The sequence below is a fragment of the Triticum aestivum genome, chromosome 6D, assembly GCF_018294505.1.
Source record: "Triticum aestivum cultivar Chinese Spring chromosome 6D, IWGSC CS RefSeq v2.1, whole genome shotgun sequence".
Classification (NCBI taxonomy): Eukaryota; Viridiplantae; Streptophyta; class Magnoliopsida; order Poales; family Poaceae; genus Triticum; species Triticum aestivum.
Window position 1 is genome coordinate 298956265 of NC_057811.1, and position 10009 is coordinate 298966273.

Here is a 10009-nt window from a genome sequence, read left to right on the forward strand (position 1 = left end):
ATGGACCTATGTGAGGGAGTCCTGGATCAGGGGGTCCTCCGTTTACCGACCTATCTCTCATGGGCCGGAGAAGTTGGGTCGCACTATATCCAGACCGAAGACCTTTTGTACCTTTGCATGTACCCCAAGTCAAGATGGAAGATTGAGCAACCTTGTTCCTTCGATGTAACAGACTATGTGTAAATCCTAGTACCCCTGTTGTCTATATAAACCGGAGGGTTTAGTCCGTAGAAGCTAAGAAACAATCATCATCCTACTAGTTTAGGGTTTAGTTCATTTGATCTCGTGGTAGATCGACTCTGTAATCCCCATATACACAAGCAATATAATCAAGCAGGACGTAGGGTATTACCACTTAGAGAGAGCCCGAACCTGGGTAAGTATTGTGTCCCACGTCCCTTGTTCCCCATCGATCCTAGATCCACAGTTCGGGACCCCCTACTCGAGATCCGCCGGTTTTGACACTGACATTAGTGCTTTCATTGAGAGTTCCGCTGTCGGATCGCCAGAAGGATCGATGGCCACCCACGCCGGGGACATCTCAGTCCCTGGCCGGGCTCTAGCGCCCGTCAGTGTTAAACTGCATAACGATCCGTCCAGCCGTCCTGGCCAGGATGGAAGCTTCACCCCCAGTCGGAAGATCAGGTTCGGGAGCCTAGAGTTCACCGCCGACTCCCGGGGAGATCTTACTCCAGTAAAGTCGCCGATTCCCCTCTTGAAACTCGCCGATCCCGATGTTTTGACTTCAGAGACGGGAACCAATGATACACGAAGCCTGGCCCTAAATCCAGACCCAGTCAGAATAGTCGGGATGGTGCCGGCCGAACACCGCCCGGATCCGACCTCAAACAGCCCCGGAGCGGCCACGCTGCAGGACAACCCCGAACATTCGGGTAGCGCGGACCCAGCGGGCCTTTCGTCGCACGATCTGCTAGATCGAATCCGAGCCATGGGAGTCTCCAACGACCAATCTTCGGTCTATATAATGCAGTGGTTGCCTCATCGGTCCATAGTTAGTAGCTAGATGACTTCTTCTCACTTTTTGATCTTCAATACAATGTTCTCCTTGGTATTCTTGGAGATCTATTTGATGTAATTACTTTTTGCGGTGTGTTTGTTGGGATCCGATGAATTGTAGTTTATGATCAGATCTATCCATGAGTATTATTTAAGTTTTGTGAACTCTTTTATGCATGATTATTATAGCCTTGTATTTATTCTCCGATTTATTGGTTTGGTTTGGCCAACTAGATTGATTTATCTTGCCATGGGAAGGGATGCTTTGTGATGGGTTCGATCTTGCGGTGCTCAATCTCAGTGATAGAAAGAGACATGACACACATGTATCGTTGCTATTAAGGGTAGCAAGATGGGATTTATTTCACACGTGAGTTTATCTTGTCTACATCATGTCATCTTACTTAAGACGTTACTCCTATCTTTCATGAACTTAATACACTAGATGCATGCTGGATAGCGGTTGATGTGTGGAGTAATAGTAGATGCAAAATTGGTTAGGTCTACTTGTCTCGGCTAACTCCATGTGGCCAACTTTCATTGGTTCAACTCCGCCAATGTCGATCTTCTACCCAAGAAGGATGGGGCGAAATGGATCTCGAACTATAGGCCAATTACCTCATCATGGGATTGCAAAAATCATTGCAAAGTGCTACTTCTTGAGCTTGCGTTGATTTTTTTCTTGAAGAGGAAAGGGAGATGCAGCAAAGTAGAGATAAGTTTTTACCTCAGTTTGAGAACCAAGATATCAATCCAGTAGGAGGAACACACAAGTCTCCAATGATAGCACCTACACAAACAAACAAATACTTGCACCCAATGCGATAAAGGGGTTGTCAATCCCTTCACGGTTATTTGCAAGGATGAGATCTGATAGAGATAGGTATAAAGATAAATAAAAGTGCAAAACTAAATAAAAGTAAATAAATTGCAGTAAGGTATTTTTGTGCTTTTGGTTTTATAGATCTGAAAACAAATATGATAAAATAGACTCGGGGGCCATAGTTTTCACTAGAGGCTTCTCTCTTTAAAGAAATCATATGGTGGGTAAACAAATTATTGTTGAGCAATTGATAGAAAAGCGCATAGTTATGATGATATCTAAGGCAATGATCATGAATATAGACATCACGTCCGTGACAAGTAGACCGACTCATACATGTGTCTACTACTATTACTCCACACATCGACCGCTATTCAGCATGCATCTAGTGTATTAAGTTAACAAGAATGGTGTAATGCCTTAAGCAAGATGACATGATGTAGATGGATATATCCAATCAATATGGTAAAACCCCATCCTTTTATCCTTAATGGCAACAATACAAATACGTGTCTCGCTACCCCTTCTGTCACTGGGTGAGGACACCGCAAGATTGAACCAAAGCACATCTCCCATTGCAAGATAGGTCAATCTAGTTGGCCAAAAAAAATCAATAGATCGGAGAGAAATACAAAGCTATCTTAATCATGCATAAAAGACTTCAGAGAATACTCAAATAATATTCATAGATAATCTGACCATAAATCTATAATTCCTCGGATCTCAACAAACGCACCGCAAAAGAAGATTACATCGAATAGAACTCCAAGAACATCGAGGAGAACATTATATTGAAGATCAAAGAGAGAGAAGAAGCCATCTAGCTACTAGCTATGGACCCACAGGTCTATGGTAAACTACTCACACATCATCAGAAGGGCAGCAAGGTTGGTGTAGGAGGCCCTCCATGATCGAATCCCCATCCGACAGAGTGCTGGAAAAGGCCCCAAGATGGGATCTCACGAGAACAGAAGCTTGCGGCGGCGAAAAACTATTTTTGGTCTTCCCTCTGGTATACGGGGAATATTTGGGTATTTATGGAGCTGATATTAGGGTTGGAGGAGTCCCAGGGGCCCCACAAGCTCATAGGGCGTGCCCCCCTAGGGCGTGCCTGGTGAGCTCGTGGCTCAACCGTGGCTCTTCTGGCCTTCGCCCAAAGCTTCATGGGTGTCTTCTTGTCCAAGAAAAATCGTCAAAAAGTTTCGTTCTGTTTGGTATTGATTTTCTGTAAAAGACAAAAACAAGAAAAAAACAGCAACTGACACTAGGCACTAGGTTAATAGGTTAGTCCCAAAAAATGATATAAACTAGCATAATAATGCATATAAAACATCCAAGATGGATAATATAATAGCATGGAACAATAAAAAATTATAAATACGTTGGAGACATATCACAAATGTCCTCGCCAACTGGCTCAAGCCCCACATGAACTTGCTTGTCTGCAATGCTCAAACTGCCTTTATCAAGAGGAAAAATATTCATGATAATTTCATGTATATGCTGAATTTTACTCGTTTGCTTCACAAAAACAAGACCCCATCCCGCCTCTTTAAGATTCACATTCTAAGGCTTTTGATTTAGTGGAGTGGGAATCTATCTTTGACCTCCCCCAAAAATGTGGATTCCCAAACAAGTTTTGGAATTGGGCCGCGACACTTCTTGGCTCCTCCTTCTCCTTGCGCTTCCTTGTGAATGGCGTGGCCGACCCTCCCCCCCCCCCCCCCCCCCCCATCTTGCATGGTTGCGGCTTTAGGTAAGGGGACTCACTCTCTCTACTCCTATTTGTCATCGCGATCAATCCCCTTCAAAGGATTCTTCACTTGGCCGCAAGGATTAAGCTCCTTCACAAGGTTAGAAGGCATGGCACCTCGGTGCGGACTTACCTTTATGTGGATGATGCTGTCATGTTTATGGCCCTAATAGACATAGAGAACCTCTCTGGCATCCTTCATTGCTTTGGAGAGGTCATGGGCCTTGTTTCCAACTTTCATAAGAGCCCGGTGGTCCCAATCTGTTGCAATCATATCAAGTCGGTTACCATCCACCGAAGTTTACTGGCGGGTCGTGCTTCCTTCCCAATAAGGTACTTGGGGCTTCCGCTTTCGACGTGGTCTCTAAAAAAAGTGCACTTCTGATTCCTTGAAGATAAGATCACGTCAAAGTTTGTCCCGTCGGAGGGATACAACATCACCGCTATTGGCCGCATCGCCCTCATCAAGTCGGTGCTCATCTCCCAAGTAGTGTATTTCATCACCCCCGCCCCCCTCCACCTTCATCGCGTCCCCGAGCACTCCCCAAGATGCCAACAAGCTTGACTGTGTTTTCCTTTGGCCCGGTTCGGATAAGGCTACCGAGGCAAAACGTAAGATTAACTGGGACGTTGTTTGCCAGCCTTGGAGTATAGGGGCCTGGTGTGTCCAACACTGCCAAGTTCGTCCTAGGGCATAGATTGAGATGACCTTGATACGAGTGGAAGAAGCCTACCAATTTTTGGATGGGCTTTAGCAATCCGTGTCACTTGTTGAGGACCTCGATTTTTTCTATACCTCCACTTTCGTCACCGTTGGCGACAGCGCGAAAATACATTGGGACACAGACCGCGCGTCATGACCCGTGTCTACCGACTTTGGGTTAAAACAGAGCGCGCGTTAAAACAGAGCGGGGAATCTACTAAAGCAAATCACAGGGGACTCTGGTTGGATTTAACCCGGCCATGACCCGTGCCTACTGACTTTGGGCTTCGCGCAAGCTGCCTGCTGATTTACAGTGGGAGTGTAGGGCGGTTTGGCTGGGATGGGCATCCTCCCGCTCTATGGCCAGCATGTGCACGGGTGCGTGCAGGGTCAACCGCGAACTGTCCCTTGGTGCAGACTGCAGAGCCACACATGAATAAAGCAAGGTTAGTTAATTAATTCCGGCATTACCATGTCGCGGCACAACCTGCGTGATTTGCGCCGGCAGAAAATGGCCTCACAAAGCTCCGATGTTCGATCGGCGATGCGGTACGAACAGAGCAGTTGCAAACTGGCGACAAAATCCAAGCGCATCTCCTCCGTGGCATACCTTCGATCCCCGTGCCATAGCTCACATGCATGCATGCATGCATGTGAATATGTGATTGATTAATCTGTACGTAATAGTACTAAGTAGGTGTTGAAATCCCGGTTACTCTACAGTCTACGCAGTAGCTTAGGGTGCTTAATTAGCTCTGTTGATGCTGAACTGGAGAGACCGGACTTGGCTTGCTGGAAGTCAGAGTGCTGCCTGACAGTTTTCTCGGTAACATGACAGTAGGTTGAATATGTCATGTCACCATGTGCCATATATATGACCCTACTAATACTCGAGTCCAAGATGCATGCAGAAGACAAGCGTAGACCGTGTACAAGTTAGTGGCCTACTGGCCTCCTGTTTTTTCTCACTGCAATTAAAGGCATCCATGCAAGCTCGCATGGATCGCGCAAGGAACCGTTCTACACACTACAGACAAACATGTCCGGCCTGCTAGCTAGAGGTTATCTCTAGTCCAGGAACAGTGAAACCCGGTCTAGCGCCTTGGGTTTATATAACCAACCACACGCGGCAACGGCAATCCGCTGAGCCTGTAACTACCACTCGAGCGCACTCGCTGAGCTACTTGTGCATGCTGCTAGGCATAGGCTACGTCCAACTCTCTCCATTGATCCCAACAACTTGCCTATGAGGTCCAGGCGGTCAGCCACTCCGGCGTGCATCTCCCTGCTCATCATAGCGGCACTCCTTTGCGCTGCCCCTGTGGCCATCGACGCTGCGAGACAGGTCCCGGTCCCGGATGGCGGCGGCCTTCTCAACAGCCACGACACCGCCGCCGCGTACACGACGCTGCACCAAGGGACGAGGTCCAAGACGACGTCGACGGTCATGGCGTGGACGGCGCAGCTGCCGGCGGGGCCGAGCCCCAGGGGCCCTGGTCACTAGAGCGACCTACCTACCTAGCTTAGCTAGATATATGCATGGCAGCAGAGCAGTAATAGCATCGAGGCTGCCCTGCCCTAATAAACTAAGGCCAAGAGCTCCCTTTGCGCGGCGGTTGTTTTTCCTTGATCCGTGCATTTGGAAGAAGCTCGGTCTCTTTTTTCTCCTCTAGTTGATCGCTTTGGTATTTTGGTGGTCTTCCCTCTCGATCTATGTTTTGGTAGTCTTCCCTCTTGATCTATGTTTTGGTATTTTGGTAGCTTGATCTATGTTTTGCGGATAGTATGGACAAGTATGATTACGATAGCTAATCTGCCAGGTAAGGTTGTATTCGTTGCCCTGTGTTGTATAGTTTGTTAGAGCATGGCGCGGCGCGCTAAAAGTTTTTTACAGTGTCGAAATGGCGCTTTTGCGCGCCAAACTAGGCAGTTGCTTCACCAGACGCCCAAAATTATAGCGCACGAGAGTGCCGCTTCAGCAGGCACTGTAAAATAGAGCGCACGCGTCCAACACAAACAACATTTTGTATTTAATGTGAAACAAAGAAGATCAAACACACACAAAATAAATTGACAAAAAATAGTTCAATTATTATTACAACTCAAACAAATAATTAAAGTTCAATACAACAAATAGTTCGTGACCAATATAACAAATAACTGTACGACAAACATACAACATTATGCGTTCGCCCATTCCATGCCCACTGCTCCTCGGCTAGATCCTTCTGGAGTTCATCATGTGTTTTGGCGCGTCGAATGGCATGATAGGAGGCAACAAAGCGGGCTACCCTCTCAACCCTCCTCCGCACTCGTACGGGATGTCCCAACAACTCATACTAAGAATAGTTCAAATCTTACCCACGCTCGTTCTCGATGATCATGTTATGCATGATCACACAAGCGTTCATGATGTACCAAAGGATATTTTGATCCCAAAATCTAGCAAGTCATCTCACAATAGCAAATTGGGCTTGCAAAATCCCAAAAGCTATCTCCACATCTTTCCTAGCCGCCACCTGAGCATTGTGGAAATCAATATTTTTCTTACCTTCCGGTTTTTTCAATGGCTTCACAAATGTTTGCCACCTTGGATAGATGCCATCCGCAGGATAATAGCCATAGTTGTATGTATATATGGCTATTTGCTACAAATTGCACTGGTAGCAGTTCACCATTTCCAATACTATTCATGAGTGGTGACCGTTGAACAACATTGATGTCGTTCAAAGATCCTGGCATTCCCTAAAAAGCATGCCAAATCCAAGTCTCCTACTCGACCACCGCTCCAACAGTGGTATCAGAGCCAGGTCTATGCGTAAATGATATGCACGAGTAGAACACAAAGAGTTGTGTGTGGTGATAGTCATACTGCTTTCCACCAACGTCTTATTTTGATTCGGCGTATTGTGGGATGAAGCGGCCCGGATCAACCTTACATGTCCACGCACATGAGACCGGTTCCACCGACAGACATGCAACTAGTTTTGCATAAAGGTGGCTGACGGGTGTCTGTTTCTCCTACTTTAGTTGAATCAAATTTGACCGCGGCTGGTCCTTGAAAAAGGTTAAAACAACAAACTTGACGAAACACCATTGTGGTTTGATGCGTAGGTAAGAACAGTTCTTGCTAGAAGTCCATAGCAGCCACGTAAAACTTGCAACAACAAAGTAGATGACGTCTAACTTGTTTTTGCAGGGCATGTTGTGATGTGATATGGTCAAGATATGATGTGATATACGTTATTGTATGAGATGATCATGTTTGGTAAAAGTTATCGGCAACCGGCAGGAGCCTTATGGTTGTCTCTTTATTGTATGAAATGCAAACGCCATGTAATTGCTTTACTTTATCACTATGCGTTAGCGATAGTTGTAGAAGCAATAGTTGGCGAGACGACCACGACACAACGATGAAGATCAAGGTGTCGAGCCAGTGACGATGGATATTATGACGGTGCTTTGAAGATAGAGATCAAAAGCACAAGATGATGATGGCCATATCATGTCACATATTTTGATTGCATACGATGTTTATATTTTATGCATCTTATTTTGCTTAGTACGGCGGTAGCATTATAAGATGATCCCTTAACTAAATTTCAAGGTAAAAGTGTTCTCCCTGAGTATGCACAGTTGCTACAGTTCGTCGTGTTGAGACACCACGTGATGATTGGTGTGATAGACTCTACGTTCGCATACAACGGGTGCAAGACAGTTTTGCACATGCGAAATACTTGGGTTAAACTTGACGAGCCTAACATGTACAGACATGGCCTCAGAACACTGGAGACTGAAAGGTCGAACCTGAATCATATAGTAGATATGATCAACATAGAGATGTTCACCATTGATGACTACCCCATCTCACGTGACGATCGGACATGGGTTAGTTGATTTGGATCACATATCACTTAGATGACTTGAGGGATGTCTATTTAAGTGGGAGTTCATTAGTAATTTGATTAAGTGAACTTAATTTATCATGAACTTAGTCTTAATAGTTTTTGCATATCTATGTTGTAGATCAATAGCTCGCGATATAGCTCCCCTATTTTTTGATATGTTCCTAGACAAAACTAAGTTAAAAGATGATAGTAGTAATGATGCGGACTAGGTCCGTGATCTAAGGATTATCCTCATTGCTGCACAAAAAAATTATGTCCTTGATGCACCGCTAGGTGAAAGACCTATTGCAGGAGCAGATGTTGATGTTTTGAACGTCTGGCAAGCTCGATCTGATGACTACTCGATAGTTCAGTGTGCCATGCTTTACGGCTTAGAATCGGGACTTCAAAGACGTTTTGAACGTCATGGACCATATGACATGTTCCATGAGTTGAAGTTAACATTTCAAGCAAATGCCTGAGTTGAGAGATATGAAGTCTCCAACAAGTTCTATAGCTGCAAGATGGAGGAGAACAGTTTTGTCAGTGAACACATACTCAAAATGTCTGGATATCATAATCACTTGACTCAGTTGAGAGTTAATCTTCCAGATGATAGTGTTATTGACAGAGTTCTTCAGTCACTGCCACCAAGCTACAAAGGCTTCGTGATGAACTATAATATGCAAGGGATGGACAAGACAATTTCCGAGCTCTTCGCAATGCTCAAAGCTGCGGAGGTAGGAATCAAGAAGGAGCATCAAGTGTTGATGGTTAACAAGACTACTAGTTTCAAGAAAAAGGGCAAAGGGAAAGAAACGGAACTTCAAGAAGAATGGCAAGCAAGTTGTCACTCTCGGGAAGAAGCCCAAAGCTGGACCCAGCCTGAAACTGAGTGCTTCTACTACAAAGGAAATGGTCACTGGAAGCGGAACTGCCCCAAATACTTGGCGGATAAGAAGGATGGCAAAATGAACAAAGGTATATTTGATATACTCCCTCCGTTCCAAAATAGATGACCCAACTTTGTACAAAATTAGTACAAAGTTGGGTCATCTATTTTGGAACGGAGGGAGTACATGTTATTGATGTGTAATTTACTAGTGTTCATAGTAGCCCCTGGGTATTTGATACCGGTTCAGTTGCTAAGGTTAGTAACTCGAAACAGGAGTTAGAAAATGAACAAAGACTAGTTGAGGGCGAAGTGATGATGTGTGTTGGAAGTGATTCCAAGGTTGATAAGATCACCATCGCATACTCCCTCTACCTTCGGGATTAGTGTTGAACCTAAATAAATGTTATTTGGTGTTTGCGTTGAGCAGGAATATGATTGGATCATGTTTATTGCAATATGGTTATTCATTTAAATAAAAAAATAATTGTTGTTCTGTTTACATGAATAAAACCTTCTATGGTCATACACCCAATGTAAATGGTTTATTGAATCTTGATCGTAGTAATACACATATTCATAATATTGATGCCAAAAGCTGCAAAGTTGATAATGATAGTGCAACATACTTGTGGCACTGCCGTTTAGGTCATATTGGTGTAAAGCGCATGAAGAAACTCCATGCATATGGACTTTTGGAATCACTTGATTACGAATCATTTGATACTTGTGAACCATGCCTCATGGGCAAGATGACTAAAGCTCCGTTCTCCAGAACAATGGAGCGAGCCAATGACTTACTGGAAATAATACATACCGATGTATGCGGTCCGATGAGTGTTGAGGCACACGGTAGGTATCGTTATTTTCTGACCATCACAAATGATTTGAGTAGGTATGGGTATATCTACTTGATGAAACACAAGTGAAACAT